Source organism: Bubalus kerabau, chromosome 14 (assembly GCF_029407905.1).
Source record: "Bubalus kerabau isolate K-KA32 ecotype Philippines breed swamp buffalo chromosome 14, PCC_UOA_SB_1v2, whole genome shotgun sequence".
Classification (NCBI taxonomy): domain Eukaryota; kingdom Metazoa; phylum Chordata; class Mammalia; order Artiodactyla; family Bovidae; genus Bubalus; species Bubalus kerabau.
Genome location: NC_073637.1, coordinates 15981548 through 15994225, shown reverse-complemented (window position 1 = coordinate 15994225; position 12678 = coordinate 15981548). Strand labels below are relative to the sequence as shown.

The 12678-nt window shown below is 40.5% G+C and overlaps 1 long non-coding RNA gene across 1 annotated transcript; it reads right to left on the bottom strand.

Annotated features, from left to right (window-relative positions):
- Positions 1–965: 965 nt before the first annotated feature.
- Positions 966–7148, bottom strand: LOC129626608 (uncharacterized). Its single transcript, XR_008702080.1, has 3 exons — positions 7127–7148; positions 1119–1272; positions 966–1014 (listed from the first exon to the last, which is right to left on the bottom strand). It is a non-coding gene; the product is annotated as an uncharacterized LOC129626608 (long non-coding RNA).
- Between the last annotated feature and the right edge of the window lie 5530 nt (positions 7149–12678).

The window sequence follows — 12678 nt, the reverse complement described above, 5'->3', positions numbered from 1 at the left end:
ACCTGACTGAGAAATGGACTAAATAAAAATGACACAACTCTTAAATCATGTGTCAGAGGAGTCCCTAATCTCCTCTCACTACAATTTCCAGGAGTTTGCAAAGCATTCTACATTTTTCTTCCCTCTAGTTCTTTGTTCCTGCTGCTGCTTCTGCCTGAAACATGCTGCTGCTTCTCCTTTTGCCTGGGCTAATCCCTACTCATCCATCAATATTCAGTTCCAACTTAACTTATATTTCTTCTGGGTCCCTCACTCTCTATTCAGGCAGGATGGGGAATCACTACTTTTTGTTCCCATAGGAGCCAACTCAAACCACTGGCACACTGCTTCCTGAACACTTTCTGCCCTATCACCCTGCTCTCATCTGCGAGCTTCTTGAGGAACACGATCATGAGCTATATATATTTTTATCTTTAGCATCAAGCACATAGAGGAAACTTAAGAAATGCTTATTGAATAGATGAATGAATTGACAAGTCTAACCCTCATAACACTGACTAGAAAATAGTATCTCTGTTGCGAAAATGGGAAACTGAGGCATGGAATACTAAAAAACTTCCCTAAGGTCACACAGCTAGTAAGCGCAGAGCCCAGACTCAATCCCAATTCTTTTGATCACATCCTTCTTTTCAACTTCAACTTATTCTTAAAATCTGAAAACACATCATGTTGGTAGCATCATGCCTGCTACCTGGTGATGTATATAAATCCCTTAGTATCTGTGGGTTGTTATTGTGGCATCTTAACTCTTTCCCTGGATTCAGCTAATACCATGTGGGTCTTAACTACAGTGTTCTGATTTAGTTTAATATATTTGGTATTGAGTCTTAACTATAAGAGCCCCATATTCTTTCCTAAAATTTGATGCAGGGTCCTCAAGGGATTCCAGGAGCTTATCTCTTTTAAAGTGAATTTATTTTAAGACTGTTCTAGCATTGGAAGACAAAATGTGATCACTTACATTATTTGTACTCTCTGCTCATGATGTTTTTCCTAGAGAAGCAATTTCTAGTCCTGATGTGGAGATAACCAAGAGTCTCAGTTCATAAGGATTACCACATTTTGAGTTCATCTCTCATTTTATAGAAGATGACACAGAGATCCAGGTAGTTGGTCACCTGCTGAAGGTTACCCAGCCAGATGGGGAGCAGGCCATGTCCTGAATATCCTCTCAGTGTCTTTTCAACTTGGCCTCCACTACAGTTGGCTGAATTCCAGAATACTATGTAAGTACATAAATTCCCCAAGGAATATGATGACATCTTAGAGTTCCTGAAGACAGAATAAAGGAAATATATGCCTTAAGTATGGGCTTCCCATCTGACAGTAGTGGTAAAGTCTGCCAGTGCAGGAGACATAAGAGACTGGGTTCGATCCCTGGGTCGGGAAGATCCCCTAGAGGAGGAAATGGCAACCCACTCCAGTGTGTTGCCTGGAGAATCCCATGAACAGAGGAATCTGGTGGGCTACAGTCCATAGGGTCGCAAAGAGTCAGACACAACTGAAGCCACTTAGCACACACACACACGTGACATAGGTACAGTTGTTTTCTCTTCTCTTCTTTGTTCTCCTTTTGCTCTCTTTCTTTTCTTCCCCTTCTTTCCTCTACTTGAGCAAGTGGGTTACAGTCAGAGAGAGAGAGAAGCGGGCAGAGTTCCAAACTAATTATTACATCTAAACTTAACCTACAGCTAAACAAACATAGGCTAGATTTTCTAGGCAAGTTCCAATTTCAAGTATTCTGTTCACTCTCCCTTAAGAGTTTTTTATAGTGCTAAATTCAAAATGGAAACTCCACTACTCACAGCAAAGGTAGGCAGTACTTCTGAAGGTTGTACCAGAGAAGCTTCAGCTGAATGGCAACATGACTGGAGTTTTCCTTCTTGGCATTCAGCATCTTTTCAGTTTTCTGAGCCAAAATCCCAGGGTTCCATTTTCCCTTTAATTGCTGGTTAAGCATCCTATTCACTCCATCTACAACCGCCTACCCAAGGACATTTCAGCTAAATAGCAGTCTGCAAACTATTGTGCTCCTGCACTTTGCTTTCTTATGTATGGTTTCTTGCATTCTCAAATGGTTGAAAATAAATAACTAAATAATAGAGCATAATAATATTTCTTGACATAGGAAAAGCACAAGTAATTCAAATTTCAGTGTCCACAAATAAAAATTTGAGTTTCATCAATGAAAAATCCTTAGAAACTTATTTTCTCTCTTTTACCTGTATAATAGTCTCAGTCTTGCCTTTTGGTTCACAAAGCCTAACATACCTACCATCTGGCTTTTTACATAAAAAGTTTGCTTCCTATAGACAAAAAACTGTAATGCCATGTTAAAAACTCAGGCCTTAGAATCAAGCTGACTTGCGTAGAATCCCCAGCCATGGTGATTCCAAGCTGGGTAACTTTGGGCAAGTTACATATGTCTCACAAGCTTGCTCATCTATTTTTTCATGGGAAGAAAATGGAACCTGCTGTGCAAAAGTATCCTGCCCTGAGTATTAAATGAGATGATGCACGTAAGGCACTTTAGCATGTGGTGGTACATAACTAACAGTCAGTAAATATTAGTTATTATCAGTGTCTATGTCATCCCTCTTATCTTTGCCATTATTACTACAGCAATTCTTCTAAAGCTTATTTTGAAACTCCAAATCCCTCCAAATTGGATCCTCTACAGGAATAGTTATTTCCAGAAGAAGGCTGATGTCAGGAAAGCATGCAAAGCTCTCTTTCAGGCTCTTCAGTCTAAAGAAATTCTGATAACAGGAAAGCTGCATATGGGACTCTTATAACCAAGAGTCTAAGGGCTCTGATCTAATTAATTCTACGCATGTTATGGAATCTGGGCTTCCCAGGTGGCCCTAGAGGTAAAGAACCCGTCTGCCAATGAAGGAGACATAAGAAATGCAGGTTCGAACCCTATGTTAGGAAGATCCCCTGAAGAAAGAAATGGCAGCCCACTCCAAAATTCTTGCCTGAAAAATCCTATGGACAGAAGAGCCTGAAGGGCTATAGTCCATAGGGTTGCAATGAGTCAGACATGACTGAAGTGACTTAGCATGCAGCATGCACATATGTGCACACATGTGGCTCAGATCATGAACTCCTTATTTCCAAATTCAGACTTAAACTGAAGAAAGTAGGGAAAACCACTAGACCATTCAGGTATGATCTAAATCAAATCCCTTACAATTATACTGTGGAAATGAGAAATAGATTCCAGAGATTAGATCTGATAGACAGAGTGCCTGAAGAACTATGGACAGAGGTTCATGACATTGTACAGGAGGCAGTAATCTAGGCCATCCTCAAGAAAAAGAAGTGCCAAAAGGCAAAATGGTTGTCTGAGGGGGCCTTACAAATAGCTGAGAAAAGAAGAGAAGTGAAAGGCAAAGGAGAAAAGGAAAGATATACCCATTTGAATGCAGAGTTCAAAGAATAGCAAGGAGAGATACGAAAGCTTTCATCAGTGATCAATGCAAAGAAATAGAGGAAAACAATAGAATGGGAAAGACTGGCAATCTCTTCAAGAAAATTAAAGATACCAAGGGAACATTTCATGTAAAGATGGGCACAATAAAGGACAGAAATGGTATGGACCTAACAGAAGCAGAAGATATTAAGAAGAGGTGGCAAGAATACACAGAAGAACTGTACAAAAAGATCTTCACAACCCAGATAATAATGATGGTGTGGTCACTCAACTAGAGCCAGACATCCTGGAATGTGAAGTCAAGTGTGCCTTTGTTCATCACTATGAACAAAGCTAGTGGAGGTGATGGAATTCCAGTTGAGCTATTTCAAATCCTAAAAGATGATGCTGTAAAAGTGCTGCACTCAATATGCCAGCAAATTTGGAAAACTCAGCAGTGGCCACAGGTCTGGGAAAGATCAGTTTTCATTCCAATCCCAAAGAAAGGCAATGCCAAAGAATGTTCAAACTACCGCAAAATTGCACTCATCTTATACACTAGCAAAGTAATGCTCAAAATTCTCCAAGCCAGGCTTCAGCAATACATGAACCATGAACTTCCAGATGTTCAAGATGGATTTAGAAAAGGCAGAGGAACCAGAGATCAAATTGCCAACATCCGTTGGATCATCAAAAAAGCAAGAGAATTCCAGAAAAACATCTACTTCTGCTTTATTGATTATACCAAAGCCTTTGACTGTGTGGATTACAACAAACTGTGGAAAATTCTTCAAGAGATGGGAATACCAGACCACCTGACCTGCCTCCTGAGAAATCTGTATGCAGGTCAGGAAATAACAGTTAGAACAGGACATGGAACAACAGACTGGTTACAAATCGGGAAGGGAGTACATAAAGGCTGTATTATGTCACCCTGCTTATTTAACTTATTTTCAGAGTACATCATGAGAAACGCTGGACTGGATAAAGCACAAGCTGGAATCCCGATTGCCAGGAGAAATATCAATAACCTCAGATATGCAGATGACACCACTCTTAGGGCAGAAAGTGAAGAGGAACTAAAAAGCCTCCTGATGAAAGTGAAACAGGAGAGTGAAAAAGTTGGTTTAAAGCTCAACATTCAGAAAACTAAGATCACAGCATATGGTCCCATCACTTCATGGCAAATAGATGGGGAAACAGTGGAAACAGTGGCTGACTTTGTTTTGGGGGGCTCCAAAATCGCTGCAGATGGTGATTGCAGCCATGAAATTAAAAGACGGTTACTCCTTGGAAGGAAAGTTATGACCAACCCGGACAGCATATTAAAAAGCAGAGATATTACTTTGCCAACAAAGGTCCGTCTAGTCAAGGCTATGGTTATTCCAGTGGTCCTGTATGGGTGTAAGAGTTGGACTGTGAAGGAAGCTGAGCGCCGAAGAATTGATGCTTTTGAACTGTGGTGTTGGAGAAGAGTTTTGAGAGTCCCTTGGACTGTAAGGAGATCCAACCAGTCCATTCTAAAGGAAATCAGTCCTGGGTGTTCATTCCAAGGACTGATGCTGAAGCTTTTGAAACTCCAATACTTTGGCCACCTGATGTGAAGAAAGACCCTGTTGCTGGGAAAGATTGAAGGTAGAAGGAGAAGGGTACAACAGAGAGTGAGATGGTTGGTTGGCATTACTGACTCGATGGACATAAGTTTGAGCAGGCTCTGGGGGTTGGTGATGGACAGGGAAGCCTGACATGCTGCAGTTCTTGGGGTTGCAGAGTCAGACACGACTGAGCCATTGAAAAGAACAGAGGAGTGTCTTTCATGATTCCTAAGGAGCCCTTTTTGACCATATCTCAGTCTATGCTAACAAGGAGACACGGAGTTAGGGCTCCACCAGAACAAGCAAACACATGATTAAAGAGTGAGAACTTTTACCTCCCACCCACCCCAACCCTGACCTCCAGGAAGGTTAAGGATGGCTGGAGATTGCTTTATAAAAACTCTTAGACATGGACCTCCCTTGTGGTCCAGTGGCAAAGGTTCTGCACTTTCAATGTAGGGTATCTGAGATCAGTACCTGGTCAGGGAACTGAATCCTATGTGCCACAACTAAAGATCCCACATGCTGCAACTAAGATCAGGTGCAGCCAACTGAATAAATAAATAAATAACAACAACAACAAAAAACAAACCTTGGATGATGAGATTCAGCGAGCTTCCAGGTTGGAGAACATACTAATGTGCTGGGAGAGGGCATGGAAGTCATTTGTATCCCTCACTTTCCACATACTTTGTCTTGTGCATATTTTCCATTTGGCTGTTTCTAATTTCTCTCCTTTACAATAAACCATAAATGTAAGCAAGCATTTTTCTGAGTTCTGTGAGTCATCTGGGGCTTCCCAGGTGGCACTCGTGGCAAGGAACCCTCCTGCCAGTGCAGGAGATGTAAGAGACATGGATTTGATCCCTGAGTCAGGAAGATCCCCTAGAGGAGAGCATGGCAACCAACTCCAATATTCTTGCCTGGAGAATCCCGTGGACAGAAGAGCTTGGCGAGCTAGACAGTCCACAGTGTCACAGAGAGTTGGACGCAACTGAAGCGACAGCACACACACATGTGAGTCATTTTAGTGAATTATAGAACCAGAGATGGGGGACTTGTGGGAACCTCCAAATTTGGGCAGAAGTGTGGGTAGCGTGGGCATCCACTTTGCATTTGGTATCTGAAACAGGGGCAGTCTTGTGGGATCTGCACTAACTCTGGGAAGTTAGTGTCAGAACTTGAATTGTTGGACATTCAGTTAACGCTGGAGAATTAGAGAAGCAGCATAAAAAAATGAACACACACTTGATGTCAGAAAATCCCACACAACAACTTTCCATAACTGCCCTGGACAGTTCAAAGAACAGGGGGAGAAGTTTCCCCAGCATGGTCTAAGCATTCTCAGATCTTCCAAATCCCACCCCTTTACAACCTCCCATGAGTGAAAGTACAGACACACTTATTAGGCAAAACTCACTCAGTATACAACCTCCCAAGAAAAAATTTTGGAAAGAGGTCTCAATCATAAGTTGTCGTTGTTCAGTCACTAAGCCATGTCCGACTCTTTGAGATCCCATCGACTACAGCTCACCAGGCTCCCCTGTTCTTCCCTACCTCCTGGAGTTTGCTCAAATTCATGTCCATTGAGTCAATGATGCTATCTAACCATCTCATCCTCTACCATCCCCTACTCCTTTTGCCTTCAATCTTTGAAGACACTAATTTTGGAAGTGCTTCATAATTTGAAACACTCATCTCTACTGATAGCATCTGTAAATTCTCATTAACTTACAGAGTTTAGTCCTTTATTCAAACTCCCCCTTTTTCAAATTAGGTCTCTTGGAGCTTGCCGGGAAAAAGAACAGAGCCCAGGGCCAGGCCTGCTTCCTTTATTACTGGAAGAAAATCAGTGCAATTTCTGCCCTTCCAAGAATTAAATTAAATTTTTAGCCAAAGGCCCTTGTTTTCTATAGTCTCTATCTAGTGGGGGAAAAGAAGAGAAAGTTCCTCGATCTCTCAATGACTCTAGCTTTTGCTGTGAGCTCCACTGACATTTCATTTATAGCTCTGGAGGGGCGCTCAGCATTTCAGGATTTCTCCTTCTGCTTCTTTCTACCCTCACCTTCACCTGCTCCACTAAACTATATGTACCTCAAGCACAGGCTTGACTCACCTTGCACAGCAGAGCCCAGCTGAATGTCTGGCTAAAAGCAGCAACCAGCAAATATTTTAGAATGGTTGTGCATGCTTGTGTATGCAAATAAGGAATGGATCAACAGATGAATAGTCAATTGGGATAATAAGGCCAACCTGGCAACCTTTCATTGTTGTGAAAAGTAAGTAAGAGAACTTTGGGAAAGCACCCCACACAGCTTCTCACCTTTGTACATGCCTACTAAATATTACATCTCCTTCCTTCATTTCTAATGAAGACCTTCTGTGGCTTATGAATTGGTTTACTGCTATACTTGTACTAAGAAGATTTGGACTTTTTTTTTCCCTGTGCTTTTCACACATATAATCATGGTATTACAATATATTCTAAGAATCAAATCTTTATTTGCATGTTGTAAGCGAAGGGTCTCCTTGCTAAGAATATTTAAGTGTTAAGTAGAGCATCTATTTGGAATTAAATCAATTGGATCTTTTGAAAAACAAATAAAAGATATATAAAGAAGACAGACTTAGAGTTGGGGGGAGTAATACATCAGCATATTGCAAGAATTTATGGAGAATGTAGATAAGAATATATGAAAATGATGTATGAAAGCCACCCAGCCATTATAGGAAGACAGTCTTTAACCTAAAAGGGGAGGAAAAGGATATATGAAAATATTGCATTAGTTTACAGGAAAAGTTGCTAAGAATATCTTAATTCAAAAGTAATACTAAAACTATCTAGCCATAACCAGTATGTAAACACAAAACCTTTTCAGATACTATATTTGATCATTAAAAGAGAAAGAATTCTCAAGAATTGATTTTTTATTTTATTCTGCTTAGTCTGTGTGCTTTATTTTATCTTAATAAGAAGCAGCAAAAAAAAAATAGACTAGGAACTGCTAAGTCAAGCTATGTTCATTTTAGCCTATCAGGCTTCCCCCCTCCACCCACCCAGGGAAGCACGTGACCCAGAGAATGTCTGAAATGAGTTGAAGTAGGATTTTGCTTTTCTTAATAATGCCCAACTTCCTGAGAAGCAAAAACAAAAACAAAACTACTTTGTGCACTGAACTGTGTAAAACTGAGATTTGGCACCCATAAATCAAGCTACAGTTCTTTTAAAAACTTCACAGAGTCACAGGCATTCTTTCTCTTGGATAGACCCGCAGGACACCTAAGTATGATTACCATTTAATTTATTTGCTCCTTTTTCTTGATAACAAATTTTTGTGTAGTTAAACTTCAATTAACGAAAGAAAGAAGAAAAACTGCTTCTCTCTGGGCTGGAGCTGAATTGGGGGGGCACTCCTGGCCCAGGTCCTCTAAGCAGGAGAGGAGCCAGATTATTTGTGTAGCTTAATTTATATTCATTACAATTACAATATGGTGTGACTGATGCCAGTAATGATTGCTTGGAAGCCAGCCGTGGTTTTCCCTTTTGGTCTGGCTCTGGCAGGGTGTGCCTTGCAGGTCATTTCAGCCCCGGCTTCCTTCTATTATCTGTAACCAAAAGACTCTTCTATTCAAGTTGAACAAACCCAGCTCACTACCTAAGGCCAAAGAAGAAAAGGAACAGCACATAAATATATCTGACAAAGTCATCAGGGATTAGAAAACAGAATCTGGCAATAAATATGGTAATTAGGTAATTTGAGACTTCCCTCGCAGGGTTCTTTGAAAATGCAATCTCAGAATTGGAGTCCAGAGCTGATTTTCACACCATTAAGGAGAATTATGAGAGAGTTGAAACTTTTTAATGACATTTAAGTATTTTTCATTGGTGAGTTAATAACTTTTCTGTCCACGCTAGGGAAATTTTAATGATGCAGTCAGGAAAAAGACCCCCCACCTCACCCCTAAGCTACCCAGTGATGGAACTGGCAGCTTCTGAGTGACTTCCTCCCACTCCTCTGGAAGCCAAAAGGAAGCTTGGCTTGAGTCTATAATGAGCACTTGTTGGATGCTTAAGAATTCTATTCAACTGCCACTTAGGAGAAAAAGAAGTGGTCTTCTCCCTCCCCCCTCTAATTTAATAGCATGGAAGTTTTAATTACGTTTTGCCATTTCACAGAGGGGAGTTTTGGATGTTTAATCAATCTACAGGTTGTGGTTCAGTTTAGCATGTTTGTGGTTTAAAAAGCTGTGATACTTCAAGGAAGGCTTCCCTTTGTATTTGGAAAAGGAAGAGAGAAGGCAGCTAGTATGACATCCTTCAGGAGGTCGCTTCTAAATACCTAAGACTGAGTTCTGACCTCCACCCGGGGCCACTGCATCTTGTCTTCCCCTGTATCCTGACAAGGACACTTGTATTGAGATCACTGGTTTTCTTGTCTCTCCCTCTTCCCCAGCCTCTCAGTTCCTCCAAGGAAAAGATCAGGTCCTGTTTCCTCTAAGATTCCTGGTTCTTCCACAGCTCCTGACATAGAGTGTACTTAAAACAGATATTTAATGACTAAATGAAGGGGTAGATCCCACAGGATTAAAAGATGCTCTCATGATATAAAAATTCAGTGTATGCCACTGAGGAAACCAGAAGGGAAAGAGACACGTGTACCCCAATGTTCATCGCAGCACTGTTTATAATAGCCAGGACATGGAAGCAACCTAGATGTCCATCAGCAGATGAATGGATAAGAAAGCTGTGGTACATATACACAATGGAGTATTACTCAGCCATTAAAAAGAACACATTTGAATCAGTTCTAATGAGGTGGATGAAACTGGAGCCTATTATACAGAGTGAAGTAAGCCAGAAAGATAAACACCAATACAGTATACTAACGCATATATATGGAATTTAGAAAGATGGTAACAATAACCCTGTGTACGAGACAGCAAAAGAGACCCTGACGTATAGAACAGTCTTATGGACTCTGAGAGAGAGGGAGAGGGTGGGAAGATTTGGGAGAATGGCATGGAAACATGTGTAATATCATGTATGAAACAAGTTGCCAGTCCAGGTTCAATGCACGATACTGGATGCTTGGGGCTGGTGCACTGGGACGACCCAGAGGGATGGTGTGGGGAGGGAGGAGGGAGGAGGGCTCAGGATGGGGAGCATAAGTATACGTGTGGCGGATTCGTTTTGATGTTTGGCAAAACTAACACAGTGTTTCAGTTTAAAAAAAAAAAAATTCAGTGTATGGGAAAGATTCCATATTTATTTTCCTCTTAAGACTAGTTATATAACTTATACAGTTCAAAAATAAAGTCTTTGAGAGATGAAGTAAGAGAACATTGAGACAGTATTTCTCAAGCTGGCTGATGACCAAAATTACACTTAAAAACTAAAAGATTTCCTTGTGAAAACTGCTTTTATTATTATTAAGTTTCTTCTGTTGATTCTAAAACACTGGGACGCCTGCTTTTGAAGTTAGAGAAACTAATCCTTTCTGTTGATAGCTGAGGTCACTGACTCTAGAAAAGGAAGGAGTCTTGCCCAAGGTCACAAAGCAAGTTAGTAGCAGAGGTAAGACTTGGACCTAAATTTCCTGATTTTCAGGTTTGTTTGTTTTTTTAATCTCCTTATCCCTTAAGTCCTTAAGAGTTTATTGAGCACCTATTATGTGCCAGCACTCTGTTGAATGTTGGCAATAAAAAACAAATAACAATAAAGCTCTTCTCTGTTGAAAACTGACTGCATGTGTGATATCAAGAAATGCTTTATATAATATAGTCCTGCAACAGAAATTATTATTATTAAATATCCAATTATTATTATTATAATTGAATCAGAGAATTTCAACTTAAAGAGTTTAATTTGACCAATAGAAAAAAAAATCACTTTCTTTTAAATAAGAGACTGCTGTGGAAGAAATCAGTCTAACAGGAAAGATAAAATAAGCACGTGAACAAATAGCTTTAATGTGAGTTGATGGGATTTTCTTCCCTAACCATTCTCCCCAATCACATACCTTCCTGGAGTTAGTGACCTGGATCAGTCAGTTCAGTTGTCCGGTTGTATAGTTGCCCAGTCATGTCCTATTCTTTGTAACTCCATGGACTGCAGTATGTCAGGCCTTCCTGTCCATCACTAACTCCTGGGGCTTGCTCAAACTCATGTCCATTAGGTCAGTGATGCCATCCAACCAACTCATCCTCTGTCATCTCCTTCTCCTCCTGCCTTCAATCTTTCCCAGCATCAGGGTCTTTTCCAATGAGTCAGTTCTTTGCATCAGGTGGCCAAAGTATTGGAGCTTCAGCTTTAGCATCAGTCCTTCTGGATAATGACCTGGATAATGTAACTAAAACTAAGAGAGGAGATAGACTCTCTCCAGCATAACAAGGTACAGAAGATGCATCTAATGGAGCTGGTCTTTGTGAAATAAAAATCTGATTTTTAAAAAATATAATCCACTTAGAGACCAGAGCACCAAGAGGCCCTCTCTGGTCCTTTCACTTCTAATCTCAAAGTGGAAACCCCTGCTATGACTCCATCAGCCTGCAGAAACAAACAGATAGGAGAATAAGTAACAGTGAAAAGTGGACTTTGCTTAAGAATAGATTAGGGGGAGTGATGCAGTTAAGGGAAGGGTAAAGGTCTTGGTTTGGGAGGGAAACAAAGGTAAGTGGAAAAGTGCCCCAGATCACACTCTGTAGAGAATGAAGGTGACCAAGGAATGTGCTTGGAATTCCTAGGACAAAATCCACGAACTCATGAAATGGAGCTCAGGGACCGGATAAATGGTCCAAAAGACCACTCCAAAATGCCCGTTGTTTCATGGATACTCTGTTGGTTGAGTTATATTAACAGAGATGTGAAATACATTGTCCAGGACTTTACATGCACTTTGGGCTTTTTCTGCTGATAGTAACATTTATTTTCACTTTTCAGCTTTCATTCTTATCCCAGAGAAAGGCAATGCCAAAGAATGCTCAAACTATTGCACAATTGTGCTCATTTCACATACTAGTAAGTTTATTCTCAAAATCCTTCAAGCTAGGCTTCATCAGTATGTGAACCAAGAATTTCCAGATGTACAAGCTGGGTTTTAAAAAGGTGGAGGAACCAAAGATCTAATTGCCAGCATCAGTTGGATCATAGAGAAAGCAATGTAATTCCAGAAAAAATATCTACTTTTGCATTAACTACTCTAAAGCCTTTGACTGTGTGGATCACAACAAACTGTGGCAAATTCTTAGACTGGAATATCAGACCATCTTACCTGCCTCCTGAGAAACCTGTATTCAGGTCAAGAAGCAACAGTTAGAAACAGACATGGAAAAACTAACTGGTTCAAAATTGGGAAAGGATACAAAAAGGCTGTATATTGTCGCTTTACTTATTTAACTTATATGTAGAGTACATCATGTGACATCCTGGGCTGGATGAATCACAAGCTGAAATCAAGATTGCCGGAAGAAATATCAATAACCTCTGATACGCAGATGATACACCCTAATGGCAGAAAGCAAAGAGGAACTAAATAGCCTCTTGATGAGGGTCAAAGAGCTGACTCATTTGAAAATACCCTGATGCTGGAAAAGATTGAAGGTGAAAGGAGAAGGGGATGACAGAGGATGAGATGGTTGAATGGCATCACCGACTCAATGGGCATGAGT